We start from the raw sequence: 22,281 nt of genomic DNA on the forward strand, positions 1-22,281 counted from the left end.
ACACTTTTTCACACAGAAGAAAAATGAAACTGTAGTATTTTGGGGACTTTTTTTTGTTTCTCTTTTATAGCGAACTTGCTGACTTATGGAAGAAGAGTGCTACTCCTCACTGGTGTGTGGGTGTCAGCAGAAGTCTGTACTACTGAGCTACTCAGGGCTGTGGTTCACCACAGACTACATAGGTAAAGAAAGATTTCAGAGAAGGAGGTTCTGCTCTGGCCCCTCTCTGGGTACATTATTTCTATGGTTAATGATAGTCTTGTAACTCTGAAGTGGCAGAGCAGAGTGGAGTCCTTAAGTGAGTTAGGAAAGACCATCAATAACTGTTGGAAATAACATACAAAGGGCTGGTCCCTCTTAAACCCAGTTAAAAGCAAAATGTGTTTTTAGTCTTTGAATTGACTGAGTTTGTGGTTTGGTTAGGTTTCCACTTATGGTCCTAGAGTGGCCAGGGTGGCTGGCCATGCCATGTAAAACAACTGCATTGGAAGATGGCAGGGGGGCAGGCTTGGGAGTGGAAAAGGAACATCATTCTTTTTATTCTGACAACTGAGGGGAGAAGGAAAGAGCAAGTAAATGCTGTGGCCTACAGCGAGTGCAGAAATGTGAATATAAAGTGGTTTGTGGGGTGTATGACACGAGGGAATGCTTAATCTGTTTCCTGATGGGCTCTTTACTGCTGCTACCCAACTCTGGGGTTCAGGGTCTCCTCCAGTGGTGGAGGATAATGTTTATCCCTCACAGCATCCAATGGAAGCCAAGAAGTAATACTTGTGGAGTTGCCTTAACAATACCATCAGCTATCAGCACAATAATACATGGTTTGGCAATGATATCCTGGCAGGCCAGGAAAAAAGGAAGCAACTGCACCCTTTCTTTTAAATGGAAAGATATGGCAGATAGTTTGTAGCTACATAATATAAGCATTGGCCAAGCAAGTGGGCAATAATAAGCCCCCAAACTAATCACAGGACATCTTTAAAATGTCCTGGCCTGTATGATGACCCATGGTCATGGAAGTGGCTACTTTAATAGCTTTATCCATTCCCCTTCTGTATAACAGAACCAGTGTTATTTTAGTCCCTTTCCTGAGGTTAAGGAGTTGAATTCTGTGATGCACAGTCAATTACTTTAGACTAATGTATGAGGCATCAATTAGTCTGATGCTCACCGTCCTTGTAGATCATAGAATCATAGAATATATTGTCTTGGAAGGGACCTATAAAGGTCATATAGTCCAACCCCCCTACATAAACAGGGACATCTCACACTAGAACAGATTGCTCAGAGCCCCATCAAGCCTGACCTTGAATGTCTTCAGGGATGGGGCCATCACCACCTCTCTAGGCAACCCATTCCTGTGATCCACCACCCTCATAATAAAGAACTTTTTCCCAATGTCCAAACTAAATCTACCCTCTATAGCTTAAAAGCATTACCCCTTTTCCTATAATTACATGCCGTAGTGAACAGCTCTTCCCCAGCCTTCTTATAGGCCCCTTTCAGGTATTGGAAGGTCACTATTATGTCCCCCCAGAGTCTTCTCTTCTTCAGGCTGAACAACCCCAGCTCCCTCAGCCTGTCTTGGTAAGAGAGGTGCTCCAGCCCTCTGATCGTTTTTTGTTGCCCTCCTCTGGACATGCTCCAACAGGTCCAAATCCTTCTTGTGTTGAGGACTCCAGAGCTGGATGCAGAATTCCAGGTGAGGTGTCACCAGGGCAGAGTAGAGGGGCAGAATCACATCTCTTGATCTGCTGACCACACTTCTTTTGATGCAGTTCAGGATGTGGTTGTCCTTCTGGGCTGCAATTGCACATTGGTGGCTCACGTCCAGCTTTTCATCCACTAGTACCTCCAAGTCTTTTTCCACAGGGCTCTTCTCTAGTATTCTTATCTCTGGTTGCCCTGGCCCAGGTGCAGGACCCTGAACTTGGCATTGTTGAACCTCATGAGGCTCTCCTGGGCCCACTTCTCCATTTTGTTCAGGTCCCTCTGGATGGCATTCCATCCCTCTGGCATATTGACTGCACCACCCAGCTTGGTGTCATCGGCAAACTTGCTGAGGGTGCTTTCAATGCCACTGTCAATATCATTAATGAAGATATTAAACAACACTAGTCCCAGCACTGACCCCTGAGGGACACTACTTGTCACTGTTTTCCATCTGGACATCGAGCCATTGATCACTACCCTCTAGATGCAACCACGCAGCCAATTCCTTATCCACTGAATGGTCTACCCATCAAACCCATGTCTCTCCAAATTAGAGAGAAGGATTTTGTGGGGGACTGTGTCGAAGGCCTTATAGAATCATAGAACTATTCAGGTTGGAAAAGACCCTTGGGATCACTGAGTCCAACCATTATCCCTTCTATACAAAGTTCTCCCCTAAACCATATCCACCATCACCACATCCAAATGACCCTTAACTGTGCCTTAACTGTGTGTTTGTGCCCCTAATATGTTACCCAGACCTCATTCTCCTCCATCCAGCACTGTCTTTTCTCCAGTATTTTTCCTAGCATATACTAGGAGATTTTTGTGTCAGAAACTTTGTACAAATACACTGTGATTGACCTTTTAAACCAAACAAGCTTGCATGTTTCCAATATGAAGAGACAGCAGACCAGCCTCTGGCTCAAAGCAGAAGATGGAGAAGAAAGGGAGGGATAAATATCACAGGAGCAGGAATAAAGAACATGGCCTTGCTATGCAGAGCAGAGAAAAAACCCAAACTTCTGCTTTCTTTGTCAGTATGTCTGACATGTTGCAAGACACTTTGTAGTGGGAGTCTCTGCTCTGTGAATTGAGGGGGAGGAAGGAGCCTGTGTATATTTATGGACCATAAATATTTGTTTTGTGCAGGTTTTAGATAGTCTCTCTCATCTGAAGATCCCTGAAATTATTCTCAGACTTGGCTTCTGTTCAGCCACATAGAGGACTTGTGTGCATGTAAAGTCTGTTGTAGGAGTCAGCTCTCCTTTGGTATGAATGTGCTCTTCGATTACCCCTAGGCAAGGAAGCTTTTATTTCATCTGGGAGTCCAAAAAGGAAGATGCACTGAGTTCTGCAAAGGTGTACCTGGATTCTTACCAAATACAGATCGGGCTTTTTGGACTTTGTTTACATTTCATCTTTGCATGAGCCCTAGGTCAGGCTGTGTTTCCTGGCCAGGAAAATATTTGAGATCTGAATCAGCTGTCAGGATCAGCTGTCAGGTTCTAAGTGCTGAGTGAATGGGAGTAGAATTTCAGGTTTTCTATTGATGCTTGTATCAGTTTTACCTTGCCTTGTGATCCATGGATTTTAAGGTTAGAAGTGGCCATTATAATGATCTACTCTAATTGGCTATGTAATGGTGGAAGCTGTGTGACCTAAAGCATATGCTCATATACAGTGAAGCTATTTCGGAGACTTAAAACGTTCTTGGGAAGGAACAGCATACTGTGGATTGTTTCTCTCCCCCCATGCTTCAGCTTCATCTTAAATCCTTTCTAAAATGTATTGGCCCTCTGGAGCTCAGACTGTGTCTTCTCATGTATTTTTTTACAATATTTACCTTGATCAGGGTAGGAACACAGGACTGCAGAGGACCTCTTGAGTCCTAGGACATGCAGCTATCTTCTAAGGAAAATAAAACACGTTAGTTTTGTGATGTCTGCTTCTTTTCTGGATGGCTGGCTATTTTAGAACTTTAGTCTGCTGATTGTTAAAAATGCTATTTTAATTTCCAGTACAGGCTTACTTATAGCCAGTTTATACACCTTTGTTTAGGTGCCCACATTGCTCTTCACCTCAGATCTCTCTTCTTCCCTGTCCCCAAAGTATTTTTAGACAGTAGTCATCTCTCTTGGCTGTCATCACAAGATGAAGACCATAAGGCTAAAAGTGCTGTGTTGTCTTAGTGTCTTCTTGTGAAATAGGCTCTGGGTGGTTTGGTTAATCCTCAGAGGCTTTCTTGAAACTTAATGAGTCTGGCTTCTCCTTCACAAACACAGGTGATCAGAATAACATGTGCTGTTTCGGGACAGGTCTAACCAGCATCTGGAATGATGGCTGGAGGCAAACCTCAGACTTGTTAAGGCCTTTGGGTACTGCTGTAAGACAACTCATTGCCAGGTTTGTGTGCAAATCCATCTGTCAGGACTCAGCACAGAACCCTCCCATTTTAAATCTCTGAACTAAGTGGGTTTAGCTTATGTGATGTTTAAAAAGTAGATGTTCTTGGCGTGCATGATAGATGTTGGTCTTTGTGGCAACATGGACTCAACTCCTGGTCCAGAGGTATTGGTGGGATTTCCTCATCCCCATAGGCTGGGGATAAGGTGTAAACGGGCAAGTCAGATTTAATTCAGAAGCCAGCATGCTGTTGTTTCCTGTTAGTGCATCTATGTTAAGCATCTATCTAATGTAACTGCGCGGCCAAATTGATTTAAGGGGTAGATAGACAGATAGACAGTACATGTACTACAATATAAGTCCTCCGTTGGTGTAATTGAGGGTAACTCTTCTTTTGATAGTATGTGAATCTGAGCATGAGCTTTTTGAGAACGTGGTATAGTTGTGTATAAATAGGTGTCACATTGGCAAGCAAGTCGTCTGGGGCCTCCCCTGTTATCCAGGACTGTTGAGAGATGATAGAGAGAGGCTTGGTGATCTCTTCTGCCAGCTCTCTCAGCACTCTTGGGTGAATCCCGTCTGGCCCCATAGACTTTTGAGTGTCTAGGTGCTGCACCAGGTCTTTGACTGCATCCTCCTGGTTTCCCATGGCATTTGGCCACATCACTGATACTTGATTCCCCCTTGCTCCTTTTCTCACCTGCTGCATGTGTAAGGGAAGTTCTTGGTCTTTTTTGGCCTTGGGATTGCCTTTTCAGATTAATATTGCACAGCACGCTCAGCCTGCCACTGTGCACCATCAGCTTTTCAGGAGCTAATTGGATAAACCTTACTCTAGAGCTCATTGAACTTGCCTGTAACAGTGCTTAATTAAAGTGCAGAAAGTTTGAAGAGATAGCAAGTTAAGGCTTAATGCAATAACGAAATGACACTATTCCACCATCTGCTTCCTTTAAGACGTTAATTGCTTCCTCATATTTGTTTGTTTTAATTAGGAAAGAACCTTGATTAAAATGGAATGAGGAGGGGTAAGGGTAGAGAAATGAAAGTCTGGAATTAGAGGAAAAAGGGAGTGCAGAAGACGGAGAAAGGGATGGAAGATGAAGGCTTGACCATGCTGCTGAGTGCTAATGCGCAGCTCTAGAATAGCCAACTAGGAATAAATGTTTTGGCATTTGTGGATACAGCTTGGACAAGCAACATAGTGTTTTGTCACTGAGAAACTCAGTCATAAAAGATGAAAGGAACAAGTGAAAAAAAAGTGAAAACATTTTTCATGGAGCAGTCTTTGTCATAACTGCTTCGTACCCACTTCTGCAGAATCTTCTCTGATCGTGCTGCAGCACTTTGTTTTTCTTGTCTTGAGTAGTAGCACACATGGAAGAAAAGGTAACCAGACTTTCCTCATGTACATTTCTTGTTTCGTCTCCCTTGAACTACCATCCATGTGCACTAAGTTAATCTTGGAAAGACTTCATTTTCTTATTACTTGCTCCAGATAAAAGTATTTTCTAATGATTGATAAACATGTCTGCTTGAAGAATAATATCAGCAATTTTCTGAGTAGATGACGGATAAAAGAAAACTTAAGAGTTAAAAAACACACTCCTCCTTATTCCTAAGTAGTGGCTTTGGCTGAAACTTCAGGGACAGGTACTTAGAAACTTTTAATTGGTTTAATCAGACTTACCCTTGTCTCTTCCTGTTTCTATTTCTCTCTCTTTTTTTCTCCCTTCCCTTTCCTCTTTTGAACCCTCTTGAGACTGAAGTCTGATTTTCCAAGCAAGTATAAGTGTAATTCAAGTCAAACACAGTTCTTAAAAAAAGGAAAGCAAGTAATTTCTTTTTTGGACCATTGATACTGCATACAGATCTTGATAACGGAAAAGCACCAAACCAGATGCATGAAATGGGGATATTGGAGTCACTGTAATAATAAAATGCTGAAAAGCCTGATGAGTAAAAATGATTGGTTTATAGGAGACTATAGGCCTTGTGTTATTCTGCTCTCACCTCTTCTTACACACCCTGCTCTCTGACAGAGGCTGTAGCTTTGATGTACCCAAATGTGCTGTCCCTTAGACTCTCACTGTTTTTGTATGTATCACTTCATTAAAAAAAAATATCTCCTTTACTAGTGGAAAGTAGTTCTGTTCCCCTATGGCAAGCTTAAGAAAGCTTGTGATCAAAGAAAAATCTTAAAATTACTAAATCTCTTACATAAATATAGAAATAAAATCCCCAAACTAAAACCCTCACCTGGTTACCTTGAATAGACTGGTGAATGTTTTCTTTGATATAACTGTGGAAAATGTATATTCTTTAGATTGCAGGTCCATCCTCTTAGTTTAGCTCCCACCTGTAGCACTGGCTGCTTTGTGTTTTGCTGTTCTTGAGATTTCATCAGTATGACTAATAATCTTTGTAGCAGACTAGGGTATATATATCAATGTTTATTATACAATATGTATGGACAAATACTTTGTGACTGGGAGGTTTAGTGCAAGGATGACACCATAACTTTTCACCTCTGGTTCAAAATCAAGTGCTTTACTGTTGTCCTTTAAACATAGTGTAATTGTTCCCTTGGGGCAGAATAGGAGACTCAGTTCTAATCACATTGCTTTGTGTTATGCACTTGAATACCTCTGAGATGTAAGCTATCAAAGAACCAAAGGAGAACCTGGATTAGCAGGGACTGTAGATGAGACTGAGTGGTATGCTGGGATACCCTGTGTTGTTGGTTTTTTTACTTCTCCTATTCCTAAAGTAATAGAATTTCTTTTTCTGTTGTAAAACTGATCAAGACCTCAACATGATACAATTACTAACTTCATGTGATTCTGGTCATCCCATTTAGTGGTATGGGAAAAGTTCACCAGACCCCCAGTGATACCTCTGTGAAGAGATGTGAACGCCTGGGACTACTCAGCTTGTGAGAAAAGGACTGGCACAGGGAGTGTTATCAAAGCCACAGTGGCCTGGGGAATTGGGTTGTGGCGTCTAGTTCCTGGGTTACAGCTGAGACTGAAGTGGAAAGGAGAGAGGTGGCTTTACTAGAAGTGTGTGAATGTGTGTTTAGGTATTGAGAAGCATGATGTAAAATGACTGAGCAGAAAGCAGACTTCCACTCTGGCAGTGGGCAGTATGAGATGGCACTGAAGCAAGGATCTGGTAAGAAGGATAGGAGAGAGCATGTGCCAGCCCCTCAGTGCAAACTTACTACAATAAAGACAGGGAGATCTCAATATGCAGGGTCTAGTGTTTTGAGTGTGAAAGTACTCAAAGAGGATGTGCACTGACTGGAGGAGCTGGAGGCATCAGTATCAAGCTGGTGTCTTTGGAAAAACCTTCAATAGGAGAATTTTCTTGGCCAAATGTTGCGGAGTCTGTTGGGGATGAATGTCTGGAGAGGAAAACCCTGTGGGTTTTGGGATTCTTAGCTTTTATAGTGTGAAGATTAAGGGGAGTTTGTTCTTGAATCTGTGAAATCAATTGAACCAGTGTGAGGTTTTTTTTGGTTTTGTTTTGTTTTTGGGGGTGGGGGTTTGTTTTGTTTGTTGTTTTTTTTCTTCCCAGTAGTGCTGCTTAAAACGTTTTTCTGACTTTATTGCTATTACCTAACTAAATAGCAAATATTCTGCTGAACACCACTCTTGCCTTCTTTCTCTGCTCAGCCATGCACTCTTGCCTCTATAGTACTGTTACCTCAGATTTTATTTTCATTATCACGAAACAGCCTGCAGTCCTGTGGTTTAAAATTGACTAGTTGTATAGTGAATGGCAGGTGTAGTTTTGTACAGTTGCAATCTTTATCTCTCCTACTAGTAAAAAAAAAGCTATTGGGAATGGATATTTTAGGAGATATACTTTGAATGCCTCTAATTCTGCTGCCTGGATGAGCAGTGTTTGTCATAGTGAAGCTGTACAGGATTCTTTTGGGAGACATCTGACAGAAAGCCAACAGTGAGCTGTAGTCCAAGACAACAGACTGGCTCAGTGCTTGCAGAGTAACTGTACACCTTTTATCAACATCTATTTTTTAACAGGAGACTGCTTCTAGCCTGTATTTGTGAGGTAAGTGGAAGACTGCAGCAGACTGAGTTTTCCGTACACTTTCCCCTTTCATTTAATTCTGTAGGAAATCCTACATTAGGGATTTTTTAAAAGCAGCTTGCAGTGATGTGTGTCTTCTGACTCCGGTAAACTGTAGAGGCAGTTCTACTTCTTGTGGTGGTACACATTGCACATGTTTGACAACTGGCTGTTTTGAAACCAGCTTTTCCATTTTGTAAAACAATGTAATTAAACATAGCTAAAACCTTGCTTTCTCATAAGGCTCACAAATATACGAGCATGTGCTTTAAAGCTTTTTTCCTTTATTTAGATCCTCATTAAATGCACAAAGGGATTTTATCCTATTAGATTAATGTATTTTTAACTTGCCTTTATTTTTTTACTTTGAAAAAAAGTAAAGGAATCTGCAGGAGTCTATAAAGCAAGCTTAAATAGTTGTACTTAGCTGATGCTTTGAGCTGGGCAGTGCTGCATACAAGAAGTCTGCTGGACTTTACACATTTCCCTTTCTCTGAGCCTTTCAGATGGTTTAGATGACTACCTGTGAAAAATAGAGTGAAACATACCCATTTTCTTCCCCCATGGTTGACTACCTGTTTTTGGAGCCCCAGAGATAATTTCTCCCTTCGGGAGGTTTTGGGGAAACAGAGGGATTGCAGATCTCCCGACTGAGGATTACATCCACTATGGGCTGTGATTCCTGTTCAAAACACAGAGTAGCCAATGTATAGATTTACTTGATTTGTATGCAAATGGAGAAGGTGAGTACCCTGGTTTCCATGTTGTATCACAGGAGGGAGGTATCATATGACTGGGCATGGCAGTCCCTGAGGAAGTGCAGACCATGTCAGCTCTCCATGACTGGTGCTGAGGAGGTTGGGGAAACCCATTGTGGTGTGAAAAGCTGTCTGGTGCTGTTGGAGTGAGAGGGCAGCTGGAGGTGGGTCAGGAGTTGAGGCAGGTGAAGCCTTCTCTTCACCCTGCCATTTCCCAACCTTTCTCCCTGCCTGCTGGGTAAACCTGCTTCTCTTTGCGGCTGAGTCATCAGAAGTAACAGGTTTTGTAGGTGCATCTGCCCTTGCTTAATTTAAAGGGGAACTATTAATGCCATAAAGGAAAATAATGCTCATATGTTAGCTTGTCTTTTAAGTGGGTCGAGCACTTTACAGTCACTAGTTAAACTTTACAATGTGGCTGCTGTAGTTCTAGCTATATACTCTTAAAGAGCACTTTGCTTAAGGCCACACGAACAGGTCATGAGCTGTTTCTTTTGACTCATGCATGTACCCTGGCTGCTGGAACATGAATCTTATTGTATGAGAAACTGCAGAGCAGCAAAATATTGGCAGCCAACAACTGGGTACCATAGATAAAATGAGTTAATATGTGATGAAGTTACACAGGGGAGAAGTTTGGCCTAGAATCTGGCAAGTGGCAGGTTGCAGGAACCATCTGTTGCTTGTGGTACCAAGTAATCATTTTCCATAGTTACTTCTAAATCTCAGTTACTCAAAACAATTTGGAAACGGAAATTCTGGCAGGTTATTATGAGCACTTCAGGTATCTTAATTTTCAGTGTTTGTTAGAAAAGCTTTTCCCTTGGTTTCTCCCAGACTTATTGTTGTTCTCCTGACAGGTGTGGGGTAGGAGACTGGAGTGCTCAGTCTACCCAGGAAGGAGTGCTCTCACTAATGATTTTTTTTTTTTTTTTCTGCACCATTTTACCTTTATCCTAGACAGAGTGTCTCCTTAGGTGTAGAGAGGAGTTTTATTGTTTGCTCTTTCCTTGCATATCTTACTTGTGAGCAGTGGAAGAATCATTGTTGCTCCTGATGATGGGGTTTGTGGTGTTTAATTTATAAACAGAGGCTAATTCTCCAGCATTTCTCATTGGCTTCCAGTTTGGTACAGCTAGAAAAAGCTTTATGTGGAAGAAGGAAATGAAAATTGGTGCCAAAAAGAAATGAGACCCATCACTGCCTCATGACCAATCTCTGGAGTGATGCTGAATTTCACAGACGTGCTGAGCTCAGTGCAGAGCTTGGTATGAAGGGGAGAAAGTGGGTGCTGTCAGCGAGAACTGCTCATAATGTTTTTGTCAAAATAATGGCTTTTCAAACTGTGAAAACAATGTTAGCAGAAAGGATGTATTATTCAGAATGTTCAGATTTTTCGTTGAAAGGGAGGGAAATACATTTTAAATTGATTTGAATGGAAAAGTTATGCAATTGCTAGGAAATAAGCTATTTATATAGCAGTCTCAGTTTTCCCGCTTTTCCCTCTTTATGCTCCTTTCCCAGAAGAAATAAAAAGAAACAGCAAATAATGACTGGAAGTTGCTATAACCAGAGCCAGGTAAGTTAGAATGTTTCAATTTTAAATTAAAACCAGCAAATTCAAGGAAAATGCCTCAATATGATCAATGTGTTTTTATTTTCACTAGTGGCTTTTCACAGCATACAATTGTCTTTGTAAGCTCTCTTGCTAACCATACGGAGATCTGTATTTAGTACAAGGCACAAAATATGTTCCATGCAGATACTGTTCAGAGGTATTCCCTGACTCACTATCACATCTGTGTCCTGAGAGATTCTGTCCTGAGAAGTTGCAGGAATTCAAGTATTTTCTTTAATCTCTCTTTTTTTTTTTTTTTTTTTTTTTTTTCCCCCCTCCCCTGTTTTTAAAATATGTGAGTTTGAATCCTGACTTGAGCAGGTCGAGTTGGGATTTTGAATTCGCAGCCCAGTCACTCAGAATGTCAATTGTCTTCCAGGGCACTGCACTGTGAGTCCCAAGGCTGGAAGCTCTTTAAAAGACCATCTGACTTTTAAAGGAACATTTGCAGGAGAATATATATCTTTTAGGTCTTTCTAAATCTGCCAAGCGTGATTGATTTATCAATATGTAGCAACTAATGCTTAAATAGACATGTCTTCTCCAAGCAGTGTTATAACACTCCATTAGAAAAATGGAAATACTTTCTGCAAGTGTTAATTTCCATAATGCTTCTAGTTAGCTTTTTAAATTTTATATATATATATAAATATATATATATATATATAAAATTTATTTTTTTTTTCCTCTGGGCTCTCATGAGGTATTAAGCTGGCTGACAGACTTTGCTTCCTGGGTCTGTGGCCCTGGCATGCTGCTGCCTGGTTTGGGGTTTTCACCAATGAGTTTCACTATAGAGAGGGAACAGAAGAATGTGGGTGCAGTGCCCTCCAGGTGGTAAAGAATGATTATTCCCTGTAACACTTTTTCCTAGTGTTTTTGTCCAGGTTAATGTAAAAATGCATCAGGCAATTGTACTCTCTCACTCAGCCTTCCTGCAGTCCTGGCCAAGTACTTCTGAAAGTCCAGGGTGTATGCTCTGGACTTCCTGGTTTAGCTCACTTCTGCCTTTTATTCACCCTACGTTTATGATGATTCCTCCTGTGCTTTGCTACATGTGCTCATTCTCTGCCTTTTTGACAACTTGGGTTTTGCTTACTCTGATACATGTTATTACCTCATCATTAGGTGGTTCCACTCAAATAAACAGATTAATACTTTATACCTGAATTTTGTAAAACTGCTTTTGTTTTGCACATCTTAATGTTTTTTTCTAAATTTCACTCTATCAAGTTGTTGAGGAAGAGGCTTAACTAGAGAGAAAACTTACAGGGCAAAATAGTGTGAAGCACAGAACTGCAATCCAGGAAGATGTAAGTGAATAAAAAAACAGTAACGAAACCTTTGTCTTGTGTCTAACTCCTCCCACTTTCTGAGTTCTTGGACTCACAGGGCTCTTAAGCCTAATTTTTTCTTATCAACAGCCTTCCTTTCAAAAGAGATACTGTCATAAGCACTGTGTTTCTCCTTTGAAGGTCCCTAGGACTTGGTAGCTTAGGCAGCCTTTACCAGAGCTGTCTCAGTCCTTGGTTATGAGGCCACTGCTGCAGCAAAGCAGCAAGTTTGTTATTCCAGCCTGGCCAGCTGGCTCTCTGTGTTAGGTGAAGGATTGCTTGGTGCACTCTGACAGGTCACCATGTGCTACAGGCACAGGCCAGACTGAAATGACTCCTCCCAAGTACAGTGTGCTTAGTGTGTTTCTTACCTGTTTGATAATCGCTGCTTCATTTAGAAACTGGCCTCTATTGTGCAAAGCTATAAGCCATTTCCTTGATGATCTGGAAAGTTTTAAGTATCCTGTTTAAAGTATTATCCTTTTCCAGATAAGACAATGATGCTTAAAGATTTTTGATAGCAGCCTATCATAAAATCATTTTGGTTGGAAAAGACCTTTAAGATCATCAGGTATAACTGTTAACCTAGCACACTGCCAAGTCTGCCACTAAACCATGTTCCTAAGCACAACATCTACATGTCTTTTGAATATCTCCAGGGATGATGGCTCGACCACTTCACTGAGTAGCCTGTTCCAGTGCCTGACAACTCCCTTTCAGTAAATAAATTGTTCCTAATATCCAATCTAAACCTCCCCTGGTGCAACTTGAGACCATGTCCTTTTGTTCTATTGCTTGTTACCTGGGAGAGGAAACCAACACTCACCTCGTTACAACCTCCCTTCAGGTAGTTGTCAGATTAGCTCTCCCCTCATCTTTCTTTTCTCCAGGCTAAACAACCCCAGTTCCCTCATCTACTCCTTGTAAGACTTACTCTTTAGACCCTTCACCAGCTTGGTTCTCTTCTCTGGACTCAATCCAGCACCTCAATGTCCTTCTTGTGTTGAGGGGCCCAAAACTGAACAGAGCATTCAAGGTGCAGCCTCACCAGTGCCTAGTACAGGGGGTCAATCACTTCCCTCATCCTGCTGACCACACTATTTCTGATACAAGCCAGGGTGCTGTTCGCCCTCTTGGACACCTGGGCATACTGCTGGTTCATATTCAGTCAGCTGTTGACCAATATGCCCAGGTCCTTTTCCCCTAGGCAGCCTTCCAGCCATTCTTTCCCAGGCTTGTAGTGCTGGATGAGGTTGTTGTGACCCAAGTGTAGAACCCAGCACTTGGCCTTGTTGAACCTCATACACTTGGCCTTGGCCCATTGATCCAGCCTGTCCAATCCCTCTGCAGAGCTTTCCTACCCTCAAGCAGATCAACACTCCCACCCAATTTGGTGTCAAACAAACAAAACTTACTGAGTGTACCTTCAATCCCCTCATCCGGATCATTGATAAAGTTATTAGAGAGAACTGGCCCTAACAGTGAGCTCTGGGGAACACCACTTGTGACCACTGACCAGCTGGATTTAACTCCATTCACTACAACTCTTTGGGCCCAGCCATCCAGCCAGTTTTTTACCTGGTGAAGATTTTGCCCATCCAAGCCATGAGCAGCCAGTTTCTCCAGGACAATGCTTTCGGAAACTGTCAAAGGCTTTACCAAAATCTAGGTAGACAACATCCAGAGCTTTTCCTTCATGTAAGAAGCAGGTTGCCTTGTCATAGCAGGAGATCAGGTTAGTCAAGGAGGACCTGCCTTTCTTTAATTCGTGCTAACTGGGCCTGATCACCTGGTTGTCCTGCCTGTGCAGTATGATGGTACTCAAGATGATCTGCTCCATAACCTTCCCCAGCACTGAAGTCAGGCTGACAGACCTGTAGTTCCCTGGATCCTCCTTCCGGCCCTTCTTGTATATGGGTCTTACATTTGCTAGCTTCTAGTCAACATCTGTCTTGGCAATGATTTCCACTTCTATTCCCCAGCATATTAGAACTGAGCAAACCTATCTGTGCATAACATCTCGTCATGTCCCCCAGATAGCCCTTAGGTAGAAGGGTGAAGGGGAAGGAGGTGTAGTGAATTTTGGCAGGAATTTTGTATATCAAAAGATTAAAAGAGCAGAAAGCTGGATGAATGAAGTGATTTCCCAGGGTAGGGTATTCCTAGCCTGCTGTTGTGCATATACCCATAAAAAGCATTTCTGGGGCTAGTGGTAAGGGTGGAATGTGGTTAGAAAGCAGCCACCTAATCTCACAGTAGCTGTAGTCTTTATAGAGTGCATACCAGATCACCAGTGTCTTTGCTCCCTTGTGCTAATCGGCATCAGTTACTGTGGGAGCTGTGTGAACAGGGATCCCTTGCACTTGAATTCCAACTTTGAACTAGGATCCCTGAAAAGCAGATGGATAGACAGATAGCTAGGAAGAGCAAGGTGTTACTGGTTGGTGTGCCATCCATTAGTTTTATTTTGTTCTTGCTTTTTATGCTCTATACCTTTTCCTAATGCTAAGTAGCTAATAAAGCAATTCAACAGTGATTTTTTTTCTCTTGCTTCGAAGGTAAGAGTCACCCACACTCCAACTGCGTCTCTTCTCTGAGGAGTGACTAATACTAGCCTTTCTCTGCTCTATCAAATATGTTTTGATGGAAAGGTAAACCTATTCTAGACTGTTAGTCTTAGGAAAATCTTCTTGGTAGCAGCTCCATTTTCAGGCATTGATGATGTGCTCAAACTTCAAGTGTCAGTAACAATGAGCACATTTTTAAAGTCTTCATTTTTATTAAAAGACAATGGAAATACAATGTATGTGTCAGATATGAGATCTGGTAGAAGTTTTGCCATTTGTAAGTAATACCAGCACTGCAGATTCACATTCCCTGCTGTGATGTGTGCAGCTCTTGGCTTTGTATTTGATGTATTAGGATCTGGTAGAATAAACACTACAGATCTGTCCAGGCATCTTGGTGGCAAAAAGAAGAGGATGTGGGGGGTGGAGGCAGACCAACTACAGAAGGAGTAAAATAAATGATAGTGCTTCAGAGCTCCCCAACTGTTGAACATCAAAATCTTTAGAAAAGCAGGTATTCTTCGTTTTCTTTTAACAATGGTGGAATTGAGGGAAGGCCAATGTTCCCAGCACAGCTGCCATGGGAATTACAATAAAGGCTGCTGAGTTTTGCAGAAATCGCTCTCCTGGTTAATACCAGCTCAGACATGGGGAAGTCTGGTTGCTCCTGTGTGGCAGTACAGAGCAATAACTGCTCAGCTGCTGCCAATGCTTCCTTTTAGCTAGTCCTTGTTAGTGGAGAGTTTGTGGTAATGGGAGTAATTAACACACTGGGAGTCATTTCTGTGTCGTGGAAGGGAACAGAAAGCCATCAGAGCAACCCCAGACATGATTGCTCTGCAGGGTTATTTTCTCTCTCTCTCTCTCTCTCTTTCTTTCTTTTCTATTTGCTTGGGTTTTGATTTTTCTTCTTTGTGTTAAGAAAGCTGGAGAGCTGAAATGGTCTGTAAATTGCATTCATGCTGAGATTGGGCTAGGCAGGCTAGTTAAATGTCACTCTAGTGGACTACATGGCCTCCTTTGGTGGGAGTCACACTGGTGGGAGGTGCACAGACAACGACGGGGGAGTCACACTGTTCCTTGTGGCTTTTTTAACCCTTCTTCTTCCAGTGTAGATTTGAAGAGTTCTGGTTCTGAGTTAAGTTTGTTTAAATAGGCCCAGGAGGTGAGAACCTCAAAGGGTGATTATCATACAATATTAACTCTTCCAGCAGCTTGATGGTTTCCTGGCCTGATAGCTCTGAAGTGTGAGGCTGTGCTGCCATGGTGCTATGCATGTTGTTGAACCGAGCACATTACTATCTTGCTCATGTCTCTTCTGAGGCTGCTGGTGGCATTTCAGCTGTGTGTCTTGCAAGTGCCTTTGAGCTCAGCTCCCCCACATATAGGTACCTAGTTTGGGTACTACACAGTGTTTCTGGAATTGAACTCCAAGAGTAGACTTGTCATAAACCATCATTCTTGCCCTCTCCACATGTGAACTGGGGACAGGGAAAATAAGGTCGATGGGCTTAACCTGTCTGATTGCAAACAAGGTACCAGGAAACCAACCAATCACCTACATACAGATCTCAACTGACAGCATATGCATGTGCATGTGTTTATCTAAATTAACTACAAAGGATGAAAGACAAAATAATTCTAGCTTTTTAGACTAGCTTTTAAATTTTCTTTTTCTTTTAAGAGGATGCTCAGGGATTGCAACCCTAGGCCTCCTTTTCTTGCTTTGTGCTTTGATACAGGTTTTTTGTCACTGCCTCCTAGGGAGCTCTATGCTGAATTTAGATAAGGAGAATTGAGCAACTCCATATCTGCTTTTAAGAAGGGAAAACCTAAGCCTGCAAGGTATATCAGTGGTGAGAACAACCAATGAACATAGGAGAATACATCTTCTCTCTGGGCTTGGGATGAGGCAAAGGCACATGTGGTTCTTACAGTGATGATAGAGACTGGCATGAATACTGTATCCCTGGAAACCATCTAGAAAGTGTCACCAAGTGCTCTGTGTCACTCCCAGCTCCCAATTTTAGGATTCTGGCCTTCATGCCCACATGTGTTTCTACATCCAAGATAAAGCTCTAAATCTCTTTTTCCCCTTCTGCTTCTCTCTCTGCAGCTAGTCATATGATGCTGCATCCCATTAGGTTCTGCCAACTTCAGCAGGACCTAAGCGTGTTCAGCTTTTTGCAAGGCAAAGTCCCCATTTCCAATTGCACTTCCTTTACTAAGGAGAGCCCATCTTGCCTTACCCCTGACCCCTGTGAGCAGTGTAGTGCCACCTTGGGAAACAGAGTCATAGAATAGCTGTCCACTTCTATCTTCAGCCTTGTTCTTTCAGTTCAGCTCCACTGGCACCACCACCTCTGAGTCCTCTTCATCCCAGCAAGGTGATGATACCAGTGTCCAGATTTATAGCTGAGATGCAAACGCTGCTAGAAGAATTAAAACCTAAATTAATTCATGTGGTTTTCTCTAGTCTCTTGAATTTAAAAGCTTCTATGTCCTCTCTCTGTTCTCTGTAAGCATCTTACCATGCAGCCTTGCTGAGGAGGCTGTGTGATGGCAAGATTTTTGTGTTCCTTTTTTTTCCCCCAGGACAGTAGCAACTCACAGTTTTCACATCTACATTTTTCATTGGAAGACTTTTTTTTTAATGATTTAATATTTTCCTTCCTCTTTTTTTTTTTTTTTTTTTTTAGCCACAATTCAGCTGGGGATAGATCAGGAAGAAAGATTTCTTCTTGAGAGACAGGAGTCTGGGAGGAAACCCACACTCAAGGCATGAGCCAGAAGGAACCCACTGCTCACTAGAGAACTGGATGACAGAAGACAAACTGAATAAATATTATTAATTCCACATTTCTCTGCTGCTGGCAAGCTTGGCTTTTAATATCAATTATTGATTGTGAATGTCGTTGGATCATTTCAAGTGGCGTATGTCATAGAGCTCTAATGATCTGATTGCTGTGCTTTGGGCTGACTGCAGGAACACACATGGATGCAGAGCCACATGGGTCCTGTTTACCCCTTCCTAAAACTCCTCTGCTTCATTAGGACCTGGGGAGTAGAGCTAACAATTGGATTTTGTTTTTCTTACAGTGAAGGCAAGGACAGGGGTGAGTTCACATTGTTTGTTAGTACATGGATCCTAGGTGACTGATGTATGCTTTTCCCTCCACACAAAGTGTGGCATAAATAATGATTTTGGTTGTGAAAGCAGGGACTGGGAGAACAAAGCACACCCCCTTCCGCAGGAGAAGAAAAGGTTTGTGACCATCTAAAGAGCCTGAAGGTGCACAAGTCTATGGGACCTGATGGGGCCCATCCACGGGTCCTGAGGGAGCTGATGGGTGCAGTTGCTTAGTCTCTGTCCATTGTATTTGAGAGGTCATGGCAGTCTGGTGAGGTTCCTGCTGACTGGAAAAAAAGTCACATAGCCCTTATTTTTAAAATGTGGAAAAAGGAAGAGCCAGGGAACTACAGGTCAGTCAGTCTCACCTCTGTGCCTGGGAAGATCATTGAACAAATCCTGCTGGAAAATCTGCTAAGGCACATGGAAATAAGGAGGTGATATGTGGCAGGCTACATGGCTTCACTAAGAGCAAATAATACCTGACCAATTTGGTGGCCTCCTATGACAAGGCTACAGATATGGTGGATAATGGCAAAGCAACTGATGTCACCTACCTGGATTTGTGCAAGGCATTTGACACTGTCCCACACAACGTCCTGGTCTCCAAACTGACAAGGCATGGATTTGACAGATGGACCACTCGGTGGATGAGAAATTGGCTGGGTGGCCACATGCAGAGAGTTGTGATCAATAGTTCTGTGTCCAAGTGGAGGCAAGTGACAAATGGTGTGCCTCAGGGGTCAGTATTGGGACCAGTGCTGTTTAGCATCTTTGTTGGAGATATGGCTAGTGGGATTGAGTGTATCCTCAGCAAGGTTGCTGATGATACCAAGCTGTGTGGAGTAGATGACACCCAAGAGGGAAGGGACACTATCCAGAGGGACCTTGACAGGCTTGAGGGGTGGGCCAATGCCAACCTCATGAAGTTCAAGAAGGCCAAGTGCAAGGTCCTGCACCTGAGTTGGCACAATCCTAGGCACAAATACAGGCTTTGGGGAGAATGGCTAGAGAGCAGTCCCGAGGAAAAGGACTTGGGAGTGGTAGTAGTTGAGAAGCTCAACATGAGCCGTGAGTGTGCGCTGGAGCCCAGAGGGCCAACCACATCCTGGGCTGCATCAAAAGAAGTGTGGCCAGCAGGGCCAGGGAGGGGGTTCTGCCCCTCTGCTCTGCTGAGACCCCACCTGGAATACTGCGTACAGTTCTGGTGCCCTCAGTACAAGAAAGACCTGTTGGAGAGGGTCCAGAGAAGGGCCACCAAGATGATCAAAGGGCTGGAACACCTCTGCTATGAAGGCTCTGGGAAGACTGTGGGGAACGGGCTTGGTGAATGAAACAAAGGGCTCACATGTGATGTTTGCCTCTCACAGAGGAACAGCCACTGTGGGACCATATTTTAGAGTGGTGATTAGAATACCCCCTCACCATGTTCACAAATTGCTACAGCGACTAATGTTTAGTTTACAAAGTCCTCCACATGGAGGGGGGGATGTCGGAGAAGCATCCTGACAGCCAGTAGCCCCTGGCATCAGCTCATGACAGAGACCTTATAGTGGCCTTCTAGTACCTGAAGGGGCCTACAGGAAAGCCAGGGAGGGGCTTTTCACCAGAGAGGGCAGTGATAGGACGAGGGGTAATGGTTTTAAACTGAAAGAAGGTAGATTTAGCTTAGACATAAGGCAGAGGGTACCATGAGGGTAGTAAGGCACTAGAATAGGTTGCCCAGGGAGGTTGTGGAAGTCCCCTCCTGGAGGGGTTTAAGGCCAGGTTGGATGAGGCTTGTGCAGCCTGGTCTAGTGTGAAGTGTCCCTGCTCATAGCAGGGAGTTTGGAACCTGATGATCTTTAAGGTCCCTTCCAACCTTAATGATTCTGTGATTCTATGAAAGGGGATGGCAGAGCGGGGGGACTGTAAACCCCTCTTATTAGTGTGTCAGTAGGTTTTTGTCCAGCATCCTTAGGTGGAGTAACAGAACTTCACAGAGGCTTGTGCTGGCAGGGGTTTGTGAGGGAAGACATCCTGTCCTTGGCTTAATCTAACTGTTATTCTTTCTGCACTAGGAATTGCTGAAAATTATAGTTGTGAGTACAAAAAGTCCATCCCCAAGCAATTAGCTGCCAGAGAGGGAGGCAGTGGAGGAGGAGGGCAGGAAGTAACAACAGTGTCTCCTGTAACCTTTCCGTGCAATTGGGTAAATAAGCTGTGGAGCAGCACTGTGCCCAGCTTCTCACCCTCTTTCCTAAGCAGGTGCATTGTAAGACATTTGCAAAGATATTACTCTGCATACAGAGTATGCCAGTCAGTAATTATGGAAATTAGTTGGCAATTAGATAATGTCACTCACTCTCTGCATACAGCTGATAAGCAGTTAAGAGCCACTACAAAACAAGGGTGAGACCCCCTCCATGGGCTGCTGAGCAGATCGCTCTGACCTGGCATAATAGGCTGCTCTAAAGTTTGGGAAGGTGTGTGGTGGTTTGCCATAGCACTGTGGTGAGGCTGCCTCCCTTTCCTGGCTTGGGAAGTTGTGCAGCTCTATCAGCCTTCTGAGTGGGACGTTTCAATAGTGAAGTGGGTGTGTTTCCTACAGCGAGTTTTCTGTGTGCAAGATGCTGAACCTTCTATTCAGTGTGCGGGTTCCTCACTGTCTCAGCTCTCCAGCTGGCCAGGAAGGTGGTACAGGTTGCTGGAGGTGCAGTAAATGTAAATTCCTGTCTCTCTTATTCCTCCAGGGTAGCAAGCATTTAAAATGCTCTGCAAAGACCTTGCCTAGTGGTTTGTTGAATGGCTGATCACATCAGGCTGGCTGTCTTGTTCTTCTAAGTCACATTCAGCCAAAAAAAATGATGGGGAAACTATTTGTTGTTTTCCATGTGAGCAACAGGTGGATGTGGAACAGGGTGATTCGTGACTGGGAAAGGTGATGTCCATCATGAAGTCTTGCATTTGTCAGATGTGATCATGCTGTGTCAAAGTTTGAGATTCCCCAGAGATAAAACATATAAGAAAATACTATGGGATTCTATAGTTATTGTCCCAAACTGTAATGTATTGCTATGGTAGCCGTGTGCTGCATGAAGCTGCTAGGGCAGCACTTATGCTAAAAATAAAATTGGTAAGAGCAGAAAATTATCCATTCTCAGTGTGTCTTGGAGGATCATGGTGGGAAATGTGTGAGACACAGATTTCTTATGTCAATATTTACTGTCTGGAGGTTGGGATTCAGATCCTGGCCACCGCTAAAAAGGACACTGGGTCTTCTGAGCTTTCTTTGAGGACTCCACTGATGTGGGGTGAGTTGTGCTTTCATGGGCTGAACCGTGTGAGACGCAAAACTGAAGCAGCGGGAAGTGCCGTCCGTGCATCAGGACTGACAAGTGCTGACAGAGCTCTGGAGAAGCCTCAGATGGCCTCAGCCTGCTGGCAGCTGGGTGCAGGCAGCCTTCCCACAGCCTGAGCTGCAGTGTCTGAAAGGCAGTGAAGTACCCAGAAATGACACCTATATTTCATGCTTTTTGTGTGTTCTTCCTCTTCTGAAAAAGAACTGGCACTGTCTTCTTTCAAAACAGCTAGAAAGGAATTACCTTGACTTCTCTCAATCGAAACAGATAGAGAAGGATTGCCTTGGCTTCCCTCAGTCAACAATGGGATTCCTGTTTAACCTTTTAGCCAGGGTGCCCAGAGATGTTGTGGTCTTCTTCTCTGGAGATACACAAAACCTGCCTGGACATGATCCTGTTCAGCCTGCTCTAGATGAGCCTGCTTTAGCAGGGGGGTTGGACTAGATGATCTCCAGAGGTCCCTTCCAACCCGTACTGTTCTACAATTCTATGATTTCTGTCTGTTTTTTCTTGTTAACTGTGGCTTTTGTCCTCTCCCAGTGAACATGTATTGATGTTACAGAAATCTGTACCACAGAGGTAGCCTACTCCCTGTACTGTGCCTTTGAAATAGGGTTGAAGCGACTCATGGAAACTGAGATTTCTTTGTGTGTGTAAAACAAGGTTTCAGCAGCCTGGGGTTGTGAGAGGTTGGTAGGCTTTTCAGACAGGAGTTTGGGCTATACCCTGACATTGTGTCTCATTTGTGGTTATCTATAGATAACCACACCTGCTGCCTGTGGCTTACAGCATCTTTCACTGGTTGTCAAAGAGTTAGTCTTCTGAGACAGGGAGAGAAGAGTAGCAAGGCTGAGGGCTACTTCTGATGCAGATGGTGTAACACACCCTGCCCAGGAGAATCAAAAGCTGTTGTTACAGCCCCTCTGGATTGGGATCTCTGTAGGTGGTTGGTGCCACACTGGGCTTGCCTTCCTCCCTAGCTCAGGCTGAACACAGAGCTGTCTGATGGAGCAGTGAATTTTACCATGGTGGTGGTAAATGTTCCAGGGAACTGTGAACTGCTGGGAGTACATCGCTGGCTAATGTACACACATTATTATATTCATATTCCCATCTCATCTATAATTCCAGGCTTGGGTCATCACTTTCTGTTTTACTTCCCTCTACCTCTATTCTCCTTCTCCATAAATCGTGGGCTATTTTAGTGGAGCCACTAGGGAGCACAGAAGAGAAAGGTAAATGGACAAGAACCACATAGTTATTTTTTCCAGTTAGTTTTCAAAGTCCCCAAAACCCCCATGAATTGAGCCAAAATCAAG

At 43.3% G+C, this 22,281-nt stretch overlaps 1 protein-coding gene across 17 annotated transcripts in view; it reads left to right on the forward strand.

The window, feature by feature from the left end:
* NRXN3 (neurexin 3) overlaps positions 1 to 22,281 on the forward strand; it is a 1,010,752-nt gene that overhangs the window by 27,470 nt on the left and 961,001 nt on the right. The window lies entirely within an intron of this gene.

The sequence above is a fragment of the Apus apus genome, chromosome 5 (assembly GCF_020740795.1).
Source record: "Apus apus isolate bApuApu2 chromosome 5, bApuApu2.pri.cur, whole genome shotgun sequence".
NCBI classification, from domain to species: domain Eukaryota; kingdom Metazoa; phylum Chordata; class Aves; order Apodiformes; family Apodidae; genus Apus; species Apus apus.